Below are 24,883 nucleotides of genomic sequence, written 5' to 3' on the forward strand. Positions count from 1 at the left end.
TGCAGACAGTCTCGGCGGCATCTGGGTAGGACAGGATGTTTGTTTGCAAAGCAGACTGAGAGCACAAAGGCTCCGCATCTCATTGAGTAATGGGACGTGAGCAGTGTAGCGTCCTGTCTGGGCCATTGCATTGTAATAGATAGAATATAGGCTCTCAGAGAGCCCTTCATTCTGTCTACAAAATGGAGTACATCTGAGCAAAGGAAAAAGACTTCTGCATTTAGTGGACATGTACCTACAGCTGTGTTATCAACAAACACCAGCAACTCTAACAAAGAGCAAAGCAGGAATTACTGGGCGCTGTGGGGTAGAAAGATCAGGAGCCTTCCTTTGATCTCACACCTCCCTCCCAGGCACAAGCCTATCCTGCTCTCACGGTCAAGTGTCTTGAATGAGTTGTCCTCACTTCCCGTGTCCACATCCTCAGCTTCACCTGAGACCTCGACCCCTTCAACCTGACTTCTGCCCTCACCACTCCACAAACCTCGCTCTTGACCGATGATCTTTATGTTGTTAACCCAACACATTTTTCATGTCTCATTTCACTTGCCCGCTCTGTCATTTCAACATTTAAGTTCTTCCTCGGCCTTGGAATCCTCCTTCCTTAACTTTGGTGGCATTGGATTGACTTGGTTTTCCTTCCTTCAGAAAGGATAATTCTTCCTCCCAATGTGCTCAAGGTGCTGGTCATTTAATCCACCTCTTTCACTGTCCTCATCTTCTTACACTGCCACTGCGTCCTTGCCTTTTGCTTTCACCAGAATCTGAAGGGCTAGAAGTCAGTGACCATTTCTACTCCACAGGCCTGTATTCCCTGCACAGTGCCCGGCCTGCAATGGGCTCTCAATATGTACTTTACATCCATCAATGAGAGATTCTGAAGAATGGGCCTTACATTGTTCATAATAATTTAAAAATCCTCATACAAGGTCTCCTACACCAATAAGATTACCTCAATTTAACAACAGTGAACACTGATTCGGTAAATACTAGGAACCAGGTACTGTTCTCAAAGCTTTACATATATCAGTTCACTTCATTCACACAGCAGCCTTGGAGGCAAATATTGCTATTTCCCCCAATTTACAGCTGGGGAAACTGAGACACAGAGAGGGAAATGACCCATGTCACTCAACTGCTAAGTGGCAGACCTCTGTTTTGCAAAAATCCTGTCTTATACCTAAGTCCTTTCTACTCTTCTAAGGACTTACTTGGGAGTGTTTCCTCTCCAGTGGTCTTTACCAAAAAGTAGGAAGGTTGAGAGACCAGGTTAAAAACCAAAGTTTGCATGTATTAATTGCTTTTGAAGTCAGACACCAAAACTTGAGGCTTTGCAACAGTTTTATGGTGGCAAGACACTCCCTTTAGTCCACTACCAGATAGAGAAGGGATGGATCTAATTAGTGCATTTATATAAGCAGGAAGGTTTGAGCACCACGGTGCTCAAAGCCCCTCTCTCCAATCTACTTTTACCAATATTAAAATTTTACTATTTTTGATCCCCTTATGGCTCTACTGCTTATATTTCAATTGTATGGGAAATCAGAGCAAATGGGATTTGATGAATACCCCCCTTAGACCTTGTCACAGTACAAATGGAATATATTGCAACTATGCCGTAGTTCATATATTTACAAGTCAAATACTATCAATTGTTGGTTCCCAATCTTTCCTAACACATGGAAGCCTTCTTCATATCAGAAATTATCAGGGAGTTCCCGTCGTGGCGCAGTGGTTAACCAATCCGACTAGGAACCATGAGGTTGCGGGTTCGGTCTCTGCCCTTGCTCAGTGGGTTAACGATCCGGCGTTGCCGTGAGCTGTGGTGTAGGTTGCAGACGCGGCTCGGATCCCACGTTGCTGTGGCTCTGGCGTAGGCCGGTGGCTACAGCTCCGATTGGACCCCTAGCCTGGGAACCTCCATATGCCGCGGGAGCGGCCCAAGAAATAGCAACAACAACAAAAAGACAAAAAAAAAAAAAAAAAGAAATTATCAAAAATGCCCACATGAGAATAATTACACTTTTGAATCTATGGGTAATTCAGATGAGGGCTTTAAATTCAGAAATGTCTTTGGACGATTTTGTTTCTGATTATATGTGGTAATATCTGTATTCATTTGAAGGACACGTGCATGAACTCCACAGTCAGCACTCAATAAATACTTGGCTATGTAACAAATAAATGATATACACAGGCTCTTTTTATTTATTAGATCTAATGATGAGGTTTGTTGCACACACAGGCCAACAGCTACCTTGCAATAACCCAGTGGCTCACCTCTCCCTACTCCCTGCCAGGAACCTGTATCTTATGCATATTATAAGATATGCATGAGCGGCAGATGCTCAAACGTTAGCATACAAATGAGCATGTGTACATGCCATGGTTCTAAAGGAGCCTGAATTTTCTCTAGAGAAAAACTGGGTGAGGGGGTGGGGAGGGGAGGAGAAAAGGAGGGAAGAATTTTAAGGAATGCCTCACACAGTTGCATGGGCTGGTGAGTCCAAAATCCGTGGGGCAGGCCAGCAGCTGGAAACTCAGGCAGGAGCTGATGCTGCAGTCTGGAGGCAGACGTTCTCCTTCTCAGGGAGACCTCAGTGTTCACTCTTACCACCTGGATAAGATTCACCCACATTGCAACAGTAATTTCTCTAAAGTCAACTAATTAGCGATGCTAACTACATCTCCAAAATACCTTCACAGCAACACCCAGATTGGATTTGATATTTGATTTGATTAAATCACTGAGTCCTTGTGATAGAGAATAGACTTGTGTTTGCCAGCGGGGGGAGGGGAGGATTGGGAGTTTGGGATTAGCAGATGCCAACTATTACATAGAGATGGATAAACAACAAGGTCCTGCTGTGGAGCACAGGGAGCTCTATTCAGTCTCCTAGGATAAACCATATCCTCACATTTGATATTTTTCTTTATGCCCTCATAAGACAGTGGAAAAGAACATGAAAAAGAATGCATACATATATGCATAACTGAATCACTTTGCTGTACAGCAGAAATTAACATATTGTAAATCAACTATACTTCAATAAATTAAAACTTTAGAAAAATCACTGAACACCACAGATATTTTTCTCCATTCCCTTATATCCACATAATGTACATACCCATCCATGCCAATAGATAAAGGTCTAAAGATTACTTAAACTGTGTCTGCTTTTCTTTCTTTATTGGTGTTTCCCAATTTGGGGACCATGAGGGAAGTAATAAACTACTTGAGCTACATTTACCGTTCCAAAAAGACCAGCAAGGATATCCTATGTTTTCTGATTAAAACAGACACAGGGAGCTATACGCTATCACTTGGGCTAGAACATGATGGAAGATAGCATGAGAAAAAGAATGTATGTGTATATATGACTAGGTCACTCTGCGGTACAGCAGACATTGGCACAACACTGTAAGTCAACTATAATTTTAAAAAATAGTCTTTGCTTCTGCCTGCTCCTCTTAGTGAGCTAGTTGCTTCAAACAAAAACAAAACCATTTAATAAATGCATTGTATTGGAAGATCTTTTGAAACACACACTCTACTGTGGGAACATATTTAAAGGTGCCTTTGGTGAGAAAAATACTGGCATTAGACCAACATATAATGAATTCAAAGAACAGTCTGCTTCGGGTAGTACAGTGTCAAAGCCTTGGACGAAATTCAAAATTCAAATTCATTAAGCAGTTCCACGCCCAGCATCTGTTAGTCCTGTCTGCAAGAAGGAAGCCATGGTTTTCTCAACAAAACGGGAACAGGACTGCTCCCGTGCAGTGGGCAGTGGAGCACGGTGGGGCTCACTGCTTCCTTACCTCTGATTTGTTCTGCCTCCCAAGCTCCTCAGCCAAGTGTCTACTCTAACTTCACCAATAACCCCAACCCCAACCCCTAGGGGCTGACTTCTGCACTCCACCTGTCACCATCACTCAACCCCGCTATGCTAACGACGAGGTAAAATGACCATCCATCTTCTCCATCAGCCCTTCCCGACCCATCCCCAACTCCAGGGAAACCGCTCTCCACCCTCTCTCCCGGATCTGTGTTACTCTCAAGATGGGTACCAGGCACGACTTGGAAGCATATGGTTCCATCAGTTAGTCCCTGCTGATCCTCACACAGGAGCATGGAGTCATCCAAGAAGCATCTATCCTACACATCAACCCCTGCAGTCAGAGGCTCTGTTTCACAGCTGTGGGCTTGTGGCTCATGGTCAACATCTTCCTCACATTTGACATTCTTCTTTGTTCACACCCTCATAACATGTATATTGGTGTCCTAGCCCAAACCAGCAGCCACGTAAGCCTGTCACTATGCCACAGTTTCAGCCAGATCTCTGGGGTGTCCATTCTCAGAGCCCCCCAAAAGCGAATTCTGAGGATGTTATATAATAGCCTCTAGAGGGCGCCTGTATTTCTTGGCTTGTGGCCCCTTCCTTCACCTACAAAGCACATCAGGCCAATCTCTGCTCACACCATCACAATCGTCACAATGCCTTCATCTCCTCTGCTAGGTCTACCTCTGCATCCATCCTAGGAGGACAACCGTGATTACATTCATGGCCCAGTCAGATAACCCAGACTACTCTCCCCATTTCAATCTTCATATCTGCAAAGTCCCTCTGCTGTGCAAGTAACATTCCCAGGTTCGGAGATTAGAATGTGAATATTATAGGGAGTCATTATTCAGCCACCATTTAAATTAATAATAGTGTTGCAAAGGGTGGATGGCTCACAGTGATGGGAAATCTGAGATGCAGAGCAGTCAGAGGAGTTGGGAAGAGAAACCAACATGAGCATGTTAGTTACACTGATGATGCTGACTGGGTGCGAGGATTAAATGAGATGCTACCTGCCTAGCACAGAATCAGGTCTCGAAAACTGTCTGCTCTTAGTACTATCACAGCAGCTCCTTAGTTCTCAAAACCCCTCTCTGAGCAGTATGGTAGCTGTCTTCCCAACATTACTTCATCTCTCCTTGGGTAGCAAGTGATTAGCACTTAAGCTATTTTCAGAGTGGGATGAAAGCATTCTACAAGCCATAATGGCTAGTCTAGCAGTGGTCGTGTTACTAAAGATGATCTGACCTAAGCTAAGACTTTTTTGATTATGGGAAAGGAGCAACATTAGGTATCCTGCTATGGGAAGGAAGCCAGCCTAAGGATAAAGTCAACACATACCATAAAGACAGAACTAGAGCTAAGATTATGGCAGAAGAGAAGAGTCAGACCCCTGAACAAACTATGCCTGAAGGGGATGGGATTAAGATGGCAGAATAGAAGGACTGGTGCTCAACTTCTCTCCTAAAAACAACAAAATTCACAACTAAAGGCTGAGCAATCTTCAGCCAAATGGACCGGAAACCTTAAAAAAGATATCCTACTCCAGAAGAAAAAGAGGAGGCCACATCAAGCGGTAGGAGGGGTGATTTCATGATATAACAACCCCATACCTCCCGGGTGGGAAGCCCCACAGACTGGAAACTAACTGGTTCACAGAGACTCACCTACAAGAGTGAGAGTTCTGAGCCCCACATCAAACTCTCACATGTGGGGATCTGGCACTGGGAGAAAGAGCCCTCAGAGCATTTGGCATTGACGGCCAATGGGGCTTGTGCACAAGAGCTCCAAAGGACTGGGGGAAACAGAGACCTCATTCTTAAAAGGCGCACACAGACTTTCACGTGCACTGGGTCCCAGGGCAAAGCAAAGGCTCCATAGAAATCTGGGTCAAACCTGGCTACCAATCTTGGAGTAATCCTGGGAAAACAGGGGTGAATCTGGCTTGTTGTGAGGGAAGGACATTGGAAGCAAAGCTCTCGGGAGTATTCAGCAACATGCCTTTCTCTGGAGGTGCCCATTTTGGGAAAATCTGGCCACACCCATCAGCACTGAGAAGCCCACAGGAATCAGCTCTACCTACCAGTGGGCAGGCATCAGTCCCTCCCCTCAGGAAGCATACAGCAAGCCCCCATACCAATTTCAGCCACAAGGGGGCAGACACCAGAAGTAAGAGAGGCTACAACTCTATTACCTGTAAAAAGGGTCACCACACCAAAAACCTATAAAAATGAAAAGACAGAGAACTATAACACAGATGAAAGAGAAATAAAAAACCCCCAGAAAATCAGCTAAGTGATGCAGAGATTCTCAGCCTCCAGGAAAAAGACTTTAGATTGTTAATGCTGAAGATGATGCAAGACATTGGAAATAAACTGGAAGCAAAGATGGATAACTTACAGGAAACACTGACCAAAGAGATACAAGATATAAAACTTAAACAAGAGAGATACAAAATACAATAACTGAAATAAAAAATTCACTAGAAGAAACTAACTGCAGAATACAGGAGGCAAAAGAACGAATAAGCGAGGTGGAGGACAGATTAGTGGAAATTACAGATGCGGAACAGAAAAGAGAAAAAAGATTGAAAACAAATGAAGAGAGTTTCAGAGAACTCTGGGACAACGTGAAACACACCAACATCCGTATTATAGGGGTGCCAGAAGAAGAAGAGAGAGAGAAGGGAACAGAAAAAATACTCCAAGAGATAATAGATGAAAACTTCCCTCACATGGGAAAGGAACCATTCACTCAAATCCAGGAAGCATAACGAGTACCATATAAAATAAACCCAAGGAGGAATACACCAAGACACGTATTACTCAAACTGACCAAAATTAAAGACAAAGAGAAAATCTTGAAAGCAGCTAGGGAAAAGAAACAAATAACATACAAGGGAACCCTAATAAGGTTATCGACAGATTTTTCAGCAGAAACTCTGGAGGCCAGAAAGAAATGGCATGATATACTTAACATGATGAAAGGAAAAAACCTCCAACCAAGATTACTCTACCCAGCAAGGCTCTCATTCAGATTGGAAGGAGAAATCAAAACCTTCACAAATAAGCAAAAGCTGAGAGAATTCAGCAACACTAAACCAGTCTTACAACAAATACTAAAGGAATTTCTCTAGGCAGAAAAGAAAAGACAGCAACAGGAAACAAAAATTCCACAAATGACAAGGCTCACCAGTAAAGGTATAAAATACAGTAAAGATATGCAATCATCCATGCACAATTATACCACCAAAATCAGAAATCATGAGAAGAGGTGGGTGCAAATGCAGGACACTGGAGATGAACTTGCAATTAAGAGAACAACAACTTAAAACAATCTCATATACATATAGACCCTTATATCAAAACTTCAGAATAACTGCAAACCAAAAATCTAAATTGATATAAAAACAAAGAAAAATCAACTCAAATATAACACGAAAGATAGTCATCAAACCAGAAGAGGAGAGAACAAGAAGGAAAGAAAAAAGAGCAACAAAAACAAATCCAAAGCAATTAATAAAATGGCAATAAGAACATACATATCAATAATTACCTTAAATGTGAATGGACTAAATGCCCCAACCAAAAGACATAGACTGGCTGAATGGGTACAAAAACAGGACCCATATATATGCTGTCTTCAAGAGACCCACTTCACTTCTAGGGACACATACAAATTGAAAGCGAGAGGATGGAAGAAAATATTTCATGTAAACAGGGATCAAAAGAAAGCTGGAGTAGCAATACTTATATCAGACAAAATAGACTTTAAAATGAAGAATATTTTAAGGGACAAAGAAGGTCATTACATAATGATCAAAGGATCAATCCAAGGAGGAGATATAACAATTTTAAATATCTATGCACCCAACATAGGTTCACCACAATATATAAGGCAACTGCTAACAACCTTAAAAGGAGAAATCAACAATAACACAATCATAGTGGGGGACTTTAACATCCCACTTACAGCAATGGACAGATCAACCAGACAGAAAATCAATAAGGAAACACAGGCCCTGAATGATGCATTAAACCAGATGGACTTAATAGATATTTATAGGACATTCCATCCAAAAGCAACAGAATACACATTCTTCTCAAGTGCACATGGAACATTCTCTAAGATTGATCACATCCTGGGCTACAAATCCAACCTTGGTAACTTTAAGAAAATTGAAATCATATCAAGCATCTTTTCCAACCACAATGCTATACAACTGGAAATCAACAACAAGAAAAAATCTGCAAAAGACACAAACACGTGGAGACTCAACAACATGCTACTTAACAACCAATGGATTACTGAAGAAATCAAAGAAGAAATTAAAAAACACCTAGAAGCAAATGACAACAAAGATACAGTACTCCAAAACCTATGGGATGCAGCAAAAGCCGTTCTAAGAGGAAAGTTTATAGCAGTACAAGCCCACCTCAGGAAACAAGAAAAAGCTCAAATAAACAAGCTAACTTTACATCTAAAGCAGCTCGAGAGAGAAGAACAGACAAGACCTAAAGTTAGCAGAAGGAAAGAAATCATAAAGATCAGAGCAGAAATCAATGAAATAGAAATGAAGAAAACCATAGACAAAATCAATGAAACGAAAAGATCTTTGAAAAGATCTTTGAAAAGATCAACAAAATTGATAAACCCCTAGCCAGACTTATTAAGCAAAAAAGAGAGAGGACTCAAATCAGTAAAATTAGAAATGAAAAAGGAGAAGTAACAACGGACATCACAGAAATACAAAGGATCATAAGAGACTACTATATGCAACTATATGCCAATAAAATGGAAAACCTAGAAGAAATGGACAAATTCTTAGAAAAGTACAATCTTCCAAGACTATACCAAGATGAAATAGAAAAGACGAATGGACCAATCACAAGAACTGAAACTGAAACCGTGATTTAAAAACTTCCAACAAACAAAAGTCCAGGACCAGATGGCTTCACAGGCGAATTCTATCAAACACTTAGAGAAGAGCCAACACCTCTCCTTCTGAAACTATTTCAAAAAATTGCAGAGGAAGGGATACTCCCAAACTCATTCTATGAGGCCACCATCACTCTGATACCAAAACCAGACAAAGATTCCACAAAAAAAGAAAACTACAGGCCAATTTCACTGATGAACATCCATGCAAAAATCCTCAACAAAATACTAACAAACTGCATCCAACAATACATGAAAAGGATTGTACATCATGATCAAGTGGGATTTATCCCAGGGATGCAAGGGTTCTTCAATATCTGCAAATCCATCAGTGTGATACACCACATTAATAAACTGAGGAATAAAAACCTTATGATCCTCTCAATAGACACGGAAAAAGCCTTTGACAAAATCCAACACCCATTTGTGATAAAAACCCTTCAGAAAATGGGCATAACGGAAACCTACCTCAACATGACAAAGGCCATATACGACAAACCCACAGCGAACATCATTCTCAAAGGTGAAAAGCTGAAAGAATTCCCTCTGAGATCAGGAACAAGACAGGGATGTCTGCTCTTGCCACTACTCTTCAACATAGTTCTGGAAGTCCTAGCCATGGCAATCAGAGAAGTAAAAGAAATAAAAGGAATCCAAATTGGAAAGGAAGAGGTAAAACTATCACTATTTGCAGATGACATGATACTATACCTAGAGAATCCTAAAGACTCTACCAGAAAACTGTTAGAGCTCATCCACGAATTTGGCAAAGTGGCAGGATAAAAAATCAATACACATTGATTTTAGTGCATTTCTATACACTAACAATGAAAGAGCAGAAAGAGAAATTAGGGAAGCAATCTCATTGACCATCGCATCCAAAAGAATAAAATTGCTAGGAGTAAACCTATCTAAAGAAACAAAAGACCTGTACTCTGAAAACTACAAGCCACTGATGAAAGAAATCAAAGATGACACAAATAGATGGAAAGATATACCATGCTCGTGGATTGGAAGAGTTAATATTATCAAAATGACTATACTACCTAGGGCCATCTACAGATTCAATGCAATCTCTATCAAATTACCAAGGATATTTTTCACAGAACTTGAACAAAATATTTTAAAGTTTGTTTGGAAGCACAGAAGACCCAGAATAGCCAAAGACATCCTGAAAAAGAAAAATGGAGCTGGAGGAATCAGGCTCCTGGGTTTCAGACTATACTACAAAGCAGCAGTCATCAAAACCACATGGTACTGGCACAAAGACAGAAATATAGATCAGTGGAACAGAATAGAAAGCCCAGAATTAAACCCACACACCTACAGCCGACTAATCTATGACAAAAGAGGCAAGAATATACAATGGAGAAAGGACAGCTTGTTCAATAAGTGGTGCTGGGAAAACTGGACAGCCACATGGAAAAGAATGAAATTAGAACACTCCCTAACACCACACGCAAAAATAAACTCAAAATGGATTAAAGACCTAGATATGAGACCAGACACTATCAAACTCCTAGAGGAAAACATAGGCCAAACACTCTCTGACATAAACGACAGCAACATCTTCTCAAATCCACCTATCAGAGTATTGACAACAAAAACAAAAATAAACAAATGGGACCTAATCAAACTTCAACGTTTCTGCACAGCAAAGGGAACCCTAAACAACACAAAAAGACACCCCACAGAATGGGAGAACATCTTTGTAAGTGAATCGACTGACAAGGGATTCATCTCCAACATTTATAAGCAACTTCTGCAGCTCCATACCAAAAAAACAAACAACCCCATCAAAAAATGGGCCAAAGATCTAAACAGACAGTTCTCCAAAGAAGACATATAGATGGCTAAAAAAACACATGAAAATATGTCCAACACCACTCATTATTAGAGAGATGCACATCAAAACCACTCTGAGGTACCACCTTACACCAGCCAGAAGGGCCATCATCCAAAAGTCTACAAACACTAAGTGCTGGAGAGGGGGTGGAGAAAAAGGAACCCTAGTACACTGTTGGGGGGATTGTCAATTGGTGCAACCACTGTGGAAAGCAGTATGGAGATTCCTCAGAAAACTAAAAATAGAACTACCATTTGATCCAGCAGTCCCACTCCTGGGCATCTACCCAGAGAAAACCACGACTCACAAAGACACATGTACTCCAATGTTCATTGCAGCACTATTTACAATAACCAAGACATGGAAACAACCTAAATGTCCATCAACAGAGGAGTGGATCCAGAAGATGTGGTACATATACACAATGGAATATTACTCAGCCATTAAATAGAACGAAATACCAGCATTTTTTGCAACATGGATGGACCTAGAAACTATCATGCTAAGTGAAGTCAGCCATACAATGAGACACCAACATCCAATGCTTTCGCTGACATGTGGAATCTGAAAAAAGGACAGAATGAACTCCTTGGCAGAACAGATGCTGACTCACAGACACTGAAAAACTTATGGTCTCGGAGGAGACAGTTTGGGGGGTGGGGGGATGTGCTTGGGCTATGGGATGGAAATCCTGTGAAATCAGATTGTTATGACCATTATACAACTACAGATGTGATAAATTCATTTGAGTAATAAAAAAAAATTTTTAATAAATATATAAATAAATAAAAAGAAAGAAAAACTTATGGTCTCCGGAGGAGACAGTTTGGGGGGTGGGGGGATGTGTTTGGGTTATGGGATGGAAATCCTGTGAAACTGGATTGATATGATCATTATACAACTACAGATGTGATAAATTCATTTGAGTAATAAAAAATAAAAAATAAAATAAAATAAAATAAAATAAAACTATGTCTGAAGTCCTACATCTTGATTTTTCTTTCAGTTATGTAATGTAATGTCTCCCTTATTATTGAGCCATTTGGAGTTGGATTTCCCCTTCCTTGTCACCGGAATCATCCTGGAGACAAGTAGATACTGTTATTCTCCATTCGAAGGTGAGGAAACTGAGGCTCAGAGAGACAGATGACTTGCAAAGGTTGTATAGCTAGTACAAGGCATCATGAAGGAGTCAACCCAGGCCTGAGTGACCCCATAGCCAGTGCTGTTTGCCCACCAAGTACTGTGTGGCTGGAGCTGCTTAATCCCCTCCCTCCCTCGTTCTAAGAGCACTGGGAGTCCTCCAACAGGTACTGACAGTTGGCTGGATGGTCTCACCTAGAGAAGGAGCCACACAGAGGGGACCACATTTGCAACTGCTGACCCACACCACAGACACAGGAGGAGTAAATGACCCCAGAGGCTGTGTCACCTGGGATGTATTCCCTGGGCTCCTTCCCAGGTTGACTCTCCTTCAGAGATGACTACTGGGGAAATACTGCCCCTTAGCTCCTCATGAAAGCAATCTCAGCTGTTTTTCAATTCTCTCCAAACTTGATGTTATCATAAAAGCTCAAAGGAAGCGGAAAATAAATCGACTATGTTTGAGGGATCTAGCAAGTGCCTTGGATTACTCTAAGCACATTACACAGGCTATTTCATTTCATCACTGCCACTCTGAGGGTCATATAATTGTGCTCAGTGGGTTCATGGGGAAACTGAGGCACTGCAGTTTAGGTCACTTGTCTGGCCAGCAAATGGCAGAGCCAGAGTTAAATCCCAGGCCTGATTGCTGAACACCACACGCTGTTTCTACAATATCACGTGGCCGCCTCTAAAAATAATACTATGACCATTGTTTCTGGGATGGTGCCTAATGCAGTGACCTCGACACCATTGGACAGAACAGCCAAGCCCAGGAGATAATGAGATAGTGATCATGACACAATGGGGAGCCAGGGGCAGTCAGTCTATGAGATACTTAGATGAATTCACAGGGCAGTCACAAAGGCCCTGCTGGGGACAGAGGTAACTTGGGAACATCTTGGGGACCAGATGGCTCAAGTGAACACTCCAAGGACAGTCATGATCTCAGACTCAGTAATTACCACATTCCCAAAAGAGATCCAGAGAACAATCCTAAAGGGACCGATGACTCATGCCTGAAAAGGCATGGATAAGTTTTTACTGGCCCCACCGAGGAAACGAGCCTTTGATGTTGGGGCAGCAGCAATCACTGGGAGAAGGATGGAAAAAGCACCTGGGCTTTGGGTCTTTCCTTTGGGTTTTCTCTTGGCCTCGGCAATGAGCTAGCAGCCCATTTTTGACAATTGTTCTGTAAATCAGCCTTCAGACACACCCCCCACCCGCTGGCCCAGGCAAGTTGCAATTTATGATGTAGGGACCAAGAAGAATGCTTGGCCATCTCACTGCCTGCCTGCCTCCTGGAGTGGAGAGTGGGCTGGACTGGTTCTCACAGGTAACATTCTTCTTCTTCTTTTTTTTTTTTTAAGGGCCACACCCGCGGCATATAGAGCTTCCCAGGCTAGGGGTCAAATTGAAGCTGCCAGCCTACACCACAGCCACAGCAACATAGGATCCAAACTGCATCTACAAACTACACCACAGCTCATGGCATTGCCAGATCCTTAACCCATTAAGTAAGGCCAGGGCTTGAACCCGCAACCTCATGATCACTAACTAGTCTGATTCGTTTCCACTGTGCCACAATGGGACCTCCCTCTCAGGGAACTTCCAAAGGTGCTGTCAATTTTAAATTCAACCAGGGAGGGCTGTTGTTGGAAAGAAATAATGTCAACAACCTCAGGGCCCAAGGAGATGTTTCGGCCCCTGACTGTGGGGAAATATCTAAGTTTCTGCTCAGGGTTGAAAGGAAAGCTTTGTGTTTAAGGATCAAGACAGAGCAAGAACAGGAGCAGGGCAGCAGAGGCCCAGAAATGGAGGCCAGCACAGTGCCGCCAGCACCCGGGGGTAGAAAAAGGGAGCAGGGAGGAGGGAGTAAAGACCAGGCAGGGATGAGAAAACGCCCAGGTTTATACATAAACAGACAAACAGCCTGGTTCCTTCTGAGGGTTTGAGGGAAGGGCTCTGGTCCCGGCTCCTCTCGGGCTTGTAGAAGCCCGCTGCACCCCATGTCTGCATGTGATCACCCCTCGGCTTGCTCACGTGCAGGACCTTTCAACAGTTTGCATACAGGATTCGGGTCGACCCTGATGACTTTAATTTAATAAAGACCCTATTTCCAAATATGGTTATATTCTCAGGTACTGCAGCTAGGACTTCAATATACAAATCTAGCAGGGGGAGGGGGACAATTCAGTGCATAACAGGGTCTGATCTGTACCAGGAACTTCACAAGAATGCTACTGCAGTGGAAGTACCTGCAGAGGACAGAGAAGGTGACACAGAAACTGAGCTGGAAGGATAAAAGAGTTCCATGAGTTGGAAAAGATTTAAAATGGAATTCTACGTAGATACAACTGCAGGTGCCAGAGTTGAAACGTATAAGAGAACAAGCTGTGATGAAGAGAAGTAGGTGGGATGAGAGGGGTAGATGGGGGGATGAAGGCGGGAGGACAACTAGTGACCAAATTGCAAGGAGTCCCCAGAGCCAGTCAGTGATGTTAGCAGACCTGACCATCTGGGTTGATTCCATGAACACCTTTTATCATTGAGGCCCACAATGTTGGATCTGGAGGTACCAAAGAAAAACGTCAGTTCAAACGTGGCCTGTTATGGATGAGAAAAAAATGTGATAGAAAATATAAGTGATTTGCCCAAAGTCATCCCAGGAATTAGTGGCAGAGAACTTGCAGCAGGACCCGGGCCGGGGCGGGGGGGGTGTCAAACCTCTGCTCTCCACAGCATCACACATCATCCCTGGAACGCTGAAAGTATTTAAGATTTACAAACCCAGCCATCTCAGGGTTCCTGGGGATTAGGAAAGGGAAAAAAATCCCTTCTCTATCACCCTTCCAATCACAATAACATTATACTGGAATCATAAGAGGGGCCAGGAAAAATAGTTACCTCCAGTCCTTTATGATCCAAGAACAGAGACCACCTACCATGCTCTTGCCTGAAGCAGGTTACATTTCAATTTTGAAAACAGCTCTCTGAGTTCAGCCAGCCTGCTGGCTATACGCCTTCATGGGCCCCCACCCCAGCATCAGGACCCAGTAGCCTCAATAGCCCTGTATCACTTGATCTTGCAGTCGTTTATGGGAGGTACGGACTGTTCAGGGAGTAGGCACGATTTATTTTTGGTTCTTGTCTCTCTGGAGGGAAATTAACTCCAGATGACGCAGCCAGGACGAAGGGATGGTAGCTGAGCTCTTTCCCGGGAACCTGAGGGCGGCTGCTGACCCTGGAGAGGGTTAGACAACAGCGAGGAACCAATCGGGACCCTCACTTGGCGGGGAGACCCAGCTCACAGATGATGTTGATCTGATGAGCTCGGGTCTCCCAGAGAATCATAGAAAGTCATTTTAAGGGACATCCTGGCCATCTCTGATTTAAGATGCAGGGACCCTGAGGCAGAGAGGGTCAAATGACTCACCCAAGGTCACAATTAGGCAGGTGGCAGAATGAAGCCTAGAACCCAAGTCAATCAGCTCTCAGTTCAGTGCTTTTCCCATAATAGCCCATCACCTCTTTCAAGCAAGAAAGGATAGCAAGAATTGGGCACTCATCACCACCTTATTTAAAGGGCAATGCCATCTTCCACCAGCATCCCTCCAGCTGCTGCATCCTCCTCTCAGCCTGGGATGGTGTTTTCAGCTAAATTACAGATTCAGATAACTAGGTCAATGCCAGTGCAGGATTTCTTCAGTATGTTTAAGCTGACTAGATAAACATGTTGCAAACTTGGACCTGAAGGAGCCCTGAGGACCAGGAGGGGAAGGCGTGGGAGCATAAGTGGTAGTAGATGAGGTAAGTCAGGTGAGGTAAGGCTGAAGTGAGCTCCTCAAGGGGAGAGAGAGAGGGTGGGAGAGCAGCAAGGTTGGCACAGGGGCACAGGTGGCACAGAGACCCTGGGGAGGAGGCAAGGTGCGCATGGGTCTGGGAATCATGAGTAGCTAGCTGGGGCGGCGGTGTGGGGGGCGTGCTTACAGACTCCATCAGAATGGAGTTCTAACTGTCACACTTGTTTTCTGCCAAGAGGCTGTGGACAAGGAGCTGGGAATCAGGAGCTGCCAAAGCAAGGGAGAACTTTCCACCCAGACTGGATTCCCTAGGCTAGAGTGAACCACTGCATAGAGTGGCCCAGCAGGAAGTGTGCTTTATGGAGATTTGCCGGGCAGCAGGTGTGGAAATTGGCAGAGCGAGACAGGAAGATGACTTTGAGGATGGAAGGGCTCGAGGCAGAAAGCAGTTTGCAAACTGTTGAAAATGACTTGGGCAGAGGTAATTAATTCCATTCAGCGGTTAGCTGGTGCTCTTATCCTGCACATTTGGAATGATGGGGCTTGACAAGTCTGATGCAGCTTTCCAGAATAAAGGTAAAAGCAGACGTTTCACAGAAAAGCCAAAACAGAATGCATTCTTTTTACTGATCCCTAAGCTCCGACTTTTCTCTCTGCCGCCAGCAGGGCTCCTCCAGAACACGCCCCGCCCCCCCCTCCTCTGCCCAGGTTCCCCTCTCTTTGGGGAAAGAGCCCCTGGTAGTTATCAGGTGACCTCGAGTGACTCCCCACCCCACCCCCGCTCCACACGCACACATACAGATACATGGACCAAACCACCTACTCAGCTTCGCTTCTCCTTTTTCACCAGATTGAACAGATATCACATCTAAGCAAACATAAGCAGAAGGAATAAACATTTTCAAGCACCTTAGTTGAGCCTGTGGTTGCAGGAGCCCAGGAACCATTCCTTAGCTCTCTCACAGCCACTGTCTTCTGGGACTCTGGGACAGGAAGCCTAGAAGTCCCAAGACCTGCCTTTGAGCTCCAGACATGTGGCCTTGGGCAAATCACTCCCCCACCCCAGTTCTGGGCTTCAGTTCCCTGATCTGTAAACTGCAACATCATTCCAGATGATCCCAGAGGCCCTTCCTTTCCTGCAGTCTGTTCTCTCAGTCCGAGGGCCTTCCTCAGACCCCCCTCGGAGGGTGGAGGCACACAGCTGAAGAGGGTCCAGGGACATTTACGGCGTCCTTCCCACTTCCCCACAAGGCACCCTCCAGAGACATCCCAGGAAGGAGGTCTCCAGGGAGCAACAGTCCCCCTGGGGACCTGAGGGATTAGCCGAGTCACCAGCATAACTGATGGATACTGCAATGAACTGTTAGAGCTGCTTGGGTGCCAGGAGCTACAGAGGGTGGTGGCAAACAGCGAGGAGCCTCACATGGCAGAGGCTCCTGCCATCCTGATCCCAGGCCTTCTAAGCTAGAAATGGAGCCTTGCTGCCTAGATCCTTGGCACCCTGACTCCAGGGCCCACCAGCAGCCTGAACCCCCACCCTTGGGGCTCAGGAGCGGGTGCACAGGCCTGAGCGTCAGCAGAGGGGGGGGGTCGTCTGCAGCCAGGGGAGGGCCTTCTCCACCAGCCCACCCAAACGCAGCTTGGCTGCTGTCCTCTCTGAGTTTTTCAGAAGTGAAAAAAGAGAGAGGGCAGAGGGGGAGCTGGCAGGCTCTGGAACCCTTCTGTTTTCTCAAGGGCGTCGCAGTAGGTCCAAAATGACTTTGGGTTTGAAAGTGAAATGCCAGCTCAGAGCAGATTCCTGACGAATGTGGCCCAGATGTTTCTGAGCGATTTATTTTTGCTAATGGAAAATGGCTGAGCTAATAACCCTCGCAAGGCATTGCTGGCGGGAGAACTAAGTCTGCTTTGCTTCTCTGCTCCTTGTATTTGCTTGTGGTTTTCTTTTAGGGAAGAAAATAAAGAAACTGGATGTAGGACAAAGCCCAAGTTAACAACTTTGTCCATTTGACAGCTAATGCCAAAATCCCAAGCCTAGATATTTTTTTTTTGACCTGATTTCTATCAATTAGTGAACATTCACTGGGGCCCAAACACTTCTCATTTAATCACTATGTCCTTTAATCCTCTAAAGAGGCAACCAAGGCTCAGAGAGGTGATGAGTCTGCCTCGAGTCACACAGCCAGTAAAACAGAGCTGAAAATCAGACCCCTGTGAGACTCTGGATCAAAAACCTTTCCACTATGGTGCTGTGGAGAAACGACAGGGACCTCCAAGGTTGAAAGGGAACTTGGGGTGAGGGGATGTCTTCCGATTGATCCATCTGCTATTTGTCAGCACATCCAAGTTGCGCCCTAAACGTAAAGGTTTTAGTGAGTTCCCTTTCCTTAAAAGCACTGCTTTTTGGTTGTTTTTGTGTGTTTGTTTGTTTTGTCTTTTAGGGCCACGCCCGCGGCATATGGAGGTTCCCAAGCTAGGGGTCAAATCAGAGCTGTAGCCGCCAACCTACACCACAGCCACAGCAATGCCAGATCCAAGCCGTGTCTGCGACCTACGCCACAGCTTACGGTAATGCCAGATCCTTAACCCACTGAGCAAGGCCAGGGATCGAACCTGCATCCTCATGGATACTAGTCGGGTTCATTAACCACTGAGCCATGACGGGAACTCCGGAAAAACACTGCTTTTTAACATCCCGGCTCCTCAACACCCCCTGGGTGATGAGTAATTGCACTGTAGCCCAATGCTGAACTCACGATAAAGTGAAAGGGCTCTGAAGCAGACAGAGCTGGGTCCACATGTAAACATCACCCCTCACAAGCTACGGGACTTGGAGCAGGTGAGTTATTTCAGCTCCTACCTCACTGTCATCCAGGAGCCCCTTTCCATCTCTGTCTCTGGAGCTGTTGCTGCAGCATATCAAAGGGGTGCTGTGAGGACAGTTTTAGCCCAGCACTTGCCACAGGCTCCCGGTAAAGGGTGGTTATGACTGTGTAACTATGAAATGAGTGAGAAGTGAATGCGCTTCCCCACCCCTACTCCATGAGAGAGTTAGTGATCAGCAAGCTTAAATACAGGAAAGTGCATAGAGACATCTTCCCTGGTGGGGCCTGTCCCTGGTGTGTTGGCCCTGCTGGGAACTGGCCACCTTGTTCTTGGAGGAATATGCAAATAACATTGTGGGAACAGAAAAATGGCTTGAGGGGAAGCCTGCTTGCCATGACTTTCATCTCTTCCTGTTTCGAATGCTGAGATCACAGGGCTAGATGGGACCCAGAAAGATCTCCTTGTTTAGAACCTGCATCCAAGCAAGGTGAGGCCTAAACCATCTCTGCTGCCCAGTCACTGAAGACCTGCCCTGTGCCAGGCACTGTGCTCTGAGAGAGAGAAAGAATCTCAAACCCTCATCTTAACCTTCCATAGAGGCAGGACAGGAAGGTGAAAAGAGCATGAGCTTTGGAATCAAGAAGAGATGGGCTGAAGTCCTGGATCAGTATTGTCTCTGTGTGACCTTGAGCAAGTTGCTCTTCCTCTCAGAATCTGCAGATGGAAAGTAACATCCTATGAACTGTTTTTAATCAGATCAAATACATAACAGCACTTAGGACACTCTGGTATGGAGGAGAGTCACAAGGAGTATTAATTCTCCTATGTATTCACTCTGCAAAGTTGCTGTCACCATCTTACTTTGTAGGTGAGAATGTTGAACCCTGAGACATAAGGGAACTTGCCCAAAATCACAGAGAGAAGGGGCAGGAATGGAATTAACCTGCTTCTCTTCTTTTTCTGTTCAAAGGTGCAATAAATATTCACTCGGCACTTAATTATACCCCATGCAATGGGAGAGGGGCTGGACATTTCTAGAAGATTCAGGATTCCAAGAGGCTCACATCCTCGTGGGAGAAACATTTATTTTCACCCATATTGTATTTTTAGAACTGTGGTGGATGGCGGAAATGCAGTGATGGACCTGACAGGCATGGCTTTCTCCTCGTGGAGCACAGAGTTTGGGGGACAGATGTTATACATGTATTAAGATGAAATGTGCTAAGTGCTCCTACAGGGGGAATCCTACAGCACAGGGACCAAGGAAGGAAGCAGCTCATCGGTAACATCGAGGCCTCTGCAATGGAGCAGAGTTGGTCAGGGAGGGAGCAGGGGGTTCCGACTCTGGGCTGGAGAAGAGACACCCTGGAGCCTTTGAAGAACTGGAGGACAGAGCGCTGTGGCTGGAGAAGCAGAGGGGATGGGGGCAGAGGTCTTAAGTGAGACGGGAGAGGTGGGGCTGATGAAATGGACAGGACCCTGTGGTCCTCCCCACCCCACCCCCCCGCCACCTCCCATGTCCTCCACTTGCCTTTCGTTGGTAGAAAAACTTTAGTCAAAGACTAACTTTAATCAGAGAAGTGAGAAAATGCAGGAGCAAAGGAAAAGAGTCAAAGGAGACCAAATAATAGTTTAGTCATTAAGCAAAGACAAGGGCCTTTAGTTCCTCCTCAAGGGTTATAGATAATATTCTGAGCCATGTCCTGGGAGCTGCCCCGAAGATACCAAAATCCCCAGGTGGAAGACGTTAACTACATGATGACCAGACTGTGGCCAGGACATAAGCTGCCGCAATTCCAAGAATTGGCCTCAAGGAAATGGAAACAAACCGACCCTGGAGCTGAAGATTAACTAACTGTACTTAAAACAATCAAGGTAACGCTGGTCAGATGACCCAATGGCCAATTTCAAGATGACTGTCAGAGCTGACCATGCTGTTTCTGGATGCAGCCCCTTCCCTCCACCTCTAAAAGTTCTTGTCCATTGATCATCAATGGAGGGGAGTCAGCCCTTTGGACAGAAGTCCAACCTCCCCCCACCCCCCAGTTGCTGGCATCCGAAATAAAGCAAACTCTCCTTTCCACCAACCTTGTCTCTGTATCGGCTTTAGAGTGGTGAGCAGCCAGACCCCACTCTTCATAACACTGGGTTGTGGAGACCTTGCAAGACAGGTTAAGGAGTGTGGATGTTTTGATGAGGCCAGTGCAAAGCCTTCAAAGTATTTTAAGTAAAGGAGTAGGATTCACATTTTAGAAAGATCTCTTGGCTGCAGTTTGGAAAAAAAAGGATTTGGGTTGAAGATGACACAGAAACAAACCATGACCAGTAAAGTAAGGCAAGAGATATGATAGTGGTGAGAGGCTATCCAAAATATTGAACAATTAGTATCCAAAGCCATCAACCAGAGAGTAGAAGCCCACTGCAGAAAGTCCTGCTAAACCCAGCATCACCCCTAAGGATCCCATGGGTCCCAGGAAGGGCTGGGCTACTGAATAGCAGAGAGGAAACACTCATGGGAGAAGTTTTGGTGATAAGGGTGGTGGCTCCTGGCCAGTGAGCCCAGACTTTTTTCACTATTTCAGCCATTGTGGATGTCAGCTGGGCTGAGGGTAAAAGCCAAGTGCTTCCAGAACCTGGAAGACGCAGCAGGGTCCATGCATTTCACCTGTGAGCCAGTGACCAAGGAGAGAACCTTCTCTTGCTCATGGTGTGAACACCTCGAATTCCGGAATTCATGGTGAGAAAATTATGACTTTAGACAAGGATGTGTCACACAGAAGAATGCAGACACTGCCACTTTAAAAGAGATACAGTCTCACTGTGGACTGATGGCAACCACAGCTGGAGCGTATGTTCCAAACCACCAGCTGTGGCCAACCAGACTTTGTCTTGGATTCACCCCGGCAACGCCCACTCTTGAGATTCTTGACATCTTTCCCTTTGCCCTGACCCTGATGAGGTTCCTGGTGAACACGGCCATTCTACTACTCTTCTGGTTCTTCCTGACTCTCTGCCAACACCAGACCTTCCCAGCTCCTCTCTGATCCCCGTCTGTGTCTTGCAGTTCTTTCTGCTTAACCATCAAGCTCGGTGAACACCCCCTCAACCCCTGCCTGAACCCCCGCTGTACACTGGGGGAAGCCGCACTCCAGGGAGACATCAGGATTGAGTGTGGTGTTGCCCACTAAGATGGTCACATTAGCAAAGCAATGCTCTCCTTCCTTCAGTCATTCAAGCTTTCCTGCCGGGGCAGAGTCAACGCATGGGGGTCCTTTACCATGTCCATAGTTCCAGAACTCTGCCTTATCCTACCGTGCACTTTGGAATGAGCGTGAGAATTCTCTGAGCATCTACTACATGCCTGCATGGTGCTAAGGCTGCTGAGGATTCAAGGAGAAAAATGCCATCCTGTCCTCAGTCACTTTTAATCTATTCATCCATCCATCATCACGATTTAGAGCTGATGGAGCACCCACTTTGTGGAGCAGTTTCTGAACTCAAGCAAATCACAGTTAAAAGGGGAAAGGGGAAGGGCAACAGTTACAAGGTGAGAAGGCTCTTTAACTGAAAGATTGTGTCACCCGTGAAAAATGAAATTGGGAAATAAAACCAACGTTTCTGATGCTCTTTTAGAGTTAGGTGTTGACTTTGGCAAGAGGACGGAGAGTGGGTGGTCCCATTTGAACGATGAGGCCCTAAACCCCATGCCAGGGTTTTCCAAATTCATCTCACCTCCAAAATTTAAGTCTAATGGGGGGAAAGGGAAAGCACTTGAACAGCCAACTGTGAGCTGAGCTTGAATTCATGTCAGGCTCAAGCTCCAGAAAGAGAGTGTTCAGGTTGTTGAGCATTTGTGAAGAAAGCAAGCCCCTTGCCAGGTTCATTGCATTGGGTCTCTCTTCTGGCAAGATACAAAGCTTAGGACAAGGGAGGGTTTTCTCCCAATGTGGTCATGGTGAACGGATGAAAGGACGAAACGTTAGCTCTCAGGAAGCATTGATGAGCATCAACGTTCTGCATTCTTCCTCCATTCAAGAAATATTTATTGAGCACCTGGGAGCACCAGGTACTGTGCCGGATCTCGGTGCATGGCGGTGAGATGCGGTCCGTGCTGTCAGGACTTCACAGATGGATGGGAATCTCAGCACAGGCCAGACCGTGCTCTGAATAAAGCATTTGCGGATGTGGAAACTGAGGCACAGAGAACTTGCCCTGAGATAATAAAGAACAGACATTGGGCTCTATCCCCTGCTCCTGGCACAGAGCTCCTGAAACCCTTTTCATTTCCTAAGTGATAAGAACACTGGGAGCATCTTTTGTTCTAATAAGGTGACTCTGGGTGGGCTCCTGGGTGCAGGCTGATCACCAAAACGACCAAGCCAGGATGAGAAGCTTGGAATTGTCAGCCCCACCCCACTCCCACCCTCCAGAGAGGACAGAGGTGCTGGAGGTAGAGCAAATGATTGACCCGGCCTACGTGAGGAAGCCTTCGTAAAATCCCCCCAAAGTGCCAGGCTTTGGAGAGCTTCCAAGTGGGTGAACACTTCCACACAGGAAGGGTGGTGCACCCCAACTCGACGGGGACAGAAGGTCCTATGCTCAAGACCCTCTCAGACCCACCATATGCATCTCTTCATCTGGCTGTTCGTCTGAATCTTTTATTACATCTTTTATCATACCCTTTATCATATCCTTTAACGAACTGGTGAACACAAGTGTTTTCCTGAGTCTCATGAGCCGCTCTAGCAAATTAACTGAATCCACGGAGGGGGTTGATGGAACCTCCCATCTATAGCCGGTAGGTCAGAAGCACAGGTGACAACCTGGGCTTGTCACTGGGATCTGAATGGGCAGGGAAGTCTTGTAAGACTGGACCCATAGCCTGTGGAATTTGACACTATCTCTGGGTAGTGTCGAAGTTGAGTTGAGTTGTAGCACACACAGCTAGTGAATCGCCTGGTGTGGGGAAAACCCTCCACACAGTGATCAGCTTTTCTGTGTGAGCAGTAAACACACAGGGAGGGAAGAGACAGAAGGTGGCAAGCTGAGGTCTTCCTTGCTTGCCCAGTGGGTGCACTGTCCGGAAAGGAAGAGCTGGGATTGAGAGCAAACCTATGACAAGAGAACAAAGGGGTCTCAAGCGCACAGTCAAACAAAACTGGGAGTTGGAAGACCCACAGACATAAGAACAGACTTGTTGCCAAGAGGGAGGGGGGAAGGGGAGGGGTGGGTTGGATGTTTGGGATTAGCGGATGCAAACTATTCCATATATGATGGATAAACAAGGTCCTGCCCTAGAGCACAGGGAACTAGAGTCAATACCCTGTGATCAACCATAAGGGAAAAGAATGTGAAAAGGAATCTATGTTTCTATAACTGAATCACTTTGCCATACAGCTGAAATTAACACAGCAGTGTCAATCAACTATACTGCAATAAAATAATTTTTTAAAAATGAGAGTTAAAGGATGACTGTGATGAGAGGTTGGGGGCAGAGAAACTTTGAGAGCAGCCAGGAACGCATCTCTAGGAGGGGATGCAGAGCTGAAACACGAGGCGCAGAAGCATCCAGCCACGCGCTGAGCAGAGGAAGAGCATCCTCGGAGGTGGGAAAAGCAGGGGCAGAGGCTTCAAGCATGCAAAGTGGCATCAGGGACCAAGGGACAGGAACGCAGAGACTGGAGAAGTGCTGTGAGGGGGTGTTGTAGACGGAGGCGGGGCAGGTCTCTTAGGGTCTTGAAACCAGGAGCTTGGAGTTTGGGTGAAAAGGAGACATTCACGATGGACTTAGCAGGGGAGGGCTGCCAGACTGAGTATGTGCCTGAGGATGCGGTGAAGACACTATGCTGAGAGAACCAGAAGCACAGGCAGTCTGGGTTCACACCCCCACTCCTCTCCCCGGGCGAGTTATTCATCCTTCTCAAGGCTCAGTACCTTTTGTTGATGAGAAAGATATAACAGCACCTCCCCCAAAAGATTCCATGGAGGATGTAAGGAGAAATTCAATGTGAAGTTCTTAAAACAGCAGCAGCCACCTGGTCAGTAGCCTGTAAATGTTGGCTTTTATATCATAGTCCCCACCTTCACTTCTGCTAAATACAGCTTGTGGCAATGGCATTCTGGCAGGCCCTGTAATTAAAAGTAATGCATGCTCAGTACTGGGAACCATATTCAATATCCTGTGGATAAACCATAATGGAAAAGAATATGAAAAAGAATGTATATGTCTGTGTAACTGGATCACTTTTCTGTACAGCAGAAATTATCACAACATTGTAAATCGACTCTACTTCAATAATTTTTTTAAGTAATACATTCTCCATGCAGGAAATTTGGAGAGCACAGATAAACACAGAAAAAGAAAAACAATTATTCAAACTTACAGCACCAAGAGAAAACCATCACTTATACTTTGTGGTTTTGTCCTTTCTTTTTCCCATGCAGTCCCCTATAAAGGACAAAGTTTGATCACATTTATATCAGAT

The 24,883-nt window shown here is 45.2% G+C and overlaps 1 long non-coding RNA gene across 3 annotated transcripts in view; it reads right to left on the minus strand.

Moving 5' to 3' along the window:
• The window catches only part of LOC102163032 (uncharacterized), a 187,436-nt gene that overhangs the window by 116,916 nt on the left and 45,637 nt on the right, over positions 1-24,883 (minus strand). The window contains exon 4 of one of the 3 annotated variants that reach the window (XR_014843347.1): positions 19,464-24,527. The exons of the other annotated variants lie outside the window; for them this stretch is intronic. This is a non-coding gene — a long non-coding RNA (uncharacterized LOC102163032). Of the gene's footprint in view, positions 1-19,463; positions 24,528-24,883 lie in introns of those variants that run through there. 3 annotated transcript variants of the gene reach the window in all.

The sequence above is a fragment of the Sus scrofa genome, chromosome 4, assembly GCF_054392235.1.
Source record: "Sus scrofa isolate SSC_HxYL_T2T_F1_AM1 chromosome 4, Sscrofa_HxYL_maternal_Yorkshire_Landrace_v2.0, whole genome shotgun sequence".
NCBI classification, from domain to species: Eukaryota; Metazoa; Chordata; class Mammalia; order Artiodactyla; family Suidae; genus Sus; species Sus scrofa.